Source organism: Acyrthosiphon pisum, chromosome A1 (assembly GCF_005508785.2).
Source record: "Acyrthosiphon pisum isolate AL4f chromosome A1, pea_aphid_22Mar2018_4r6ur, whole genome shotgun sequence".
NCBI lineage: Eukaryota > Metazoa > Arthropoda > Insecta > Hemiptera > Aphididae > Acyrthosiphon > Acyrthosiphon pisum.
In genome coordinates this window covers 100,896,893-100,897,919 of record NC_042494.1, presented here as the reverse complement: position 1 = coordinate 100,897,919, position 1,027 = coordinate 100,896,893, and positions in this window count along the sequence as shown.

Sequence of the window (1,027 nt, the reverse complement as noted above, 5' to 3'; positions counted from 1 at the left end):
TTTTGGTTGATTTACCGGGGTGTGTCCAACATTTTAATTGAACCTCACAAACAACATTTTTAGAATTATTAACTTTACTAATATTTTATTTATATTGAGTTCAGAGTTGTAATATAAATTATATTGAATCGATATTTTTTCCGATTATTTTATTTTATTGTCAATGTGTTAATAATTATTTAAATTATTTGAATAAATTACCTACTTATGTTATTCGGTAATCACCTGATACAATGGTGAACGGTGGTGCGTATCTACAGCAGGACTGTAGACGAAAAAATTAATGACAAATTGACAAATAATACCACAATAGTATAATCATTGATAAATGGTATTATTAATAATGAAATGAAGGGTTACGGGGAAAAGCGATCATAGTTAAAACTTAAAAGAAAGAAAAAATCAAATAATTGGTTAGTCCTTTTGGTTAGTTTCATAACGAATCGACACGTGAATCGAGTTATGGAAAAAAGATCACGGTCAATGATATATAATAATGATATAATAACTATATATAATACAGCCATACAGGTTTAAATATTACCATAACGGAAAAAAAAGGTCAGTTCTGAAACTTTAAAACTGTAATACTGAACATTTTAGGAATATTGACTATTATCGTTTTTCCCCGTAACCCTATTCAAATGTATAATTCTCTTGACTGATAAACTGTAAACTAGATTAAAATATACTACATCGTTCACAATATATTCGTTGTTATTGTATTTCCACTGCGGCCTGCGGATATTTTTATTATCGTAACGACCCGGTGATGTTCAAATAATTTCTGGATATCCCTGATCAATTGTACATAAGTCTCGGTGTCATCGAATCGAAACAAATTAATTTCAGTTTTGCCGTTTATATAAAAATTCCATTTATTTTATAATAAAATAAAAATAAAATACTCAGTGGCTGCAGTGGATACAAGTAGGTATACAATATTATACACGTATAATATATAATAATAGGTACACTCAATAAATACTAATATAAAATACATTTTTAAAAGCCCCTAACTTGTTGA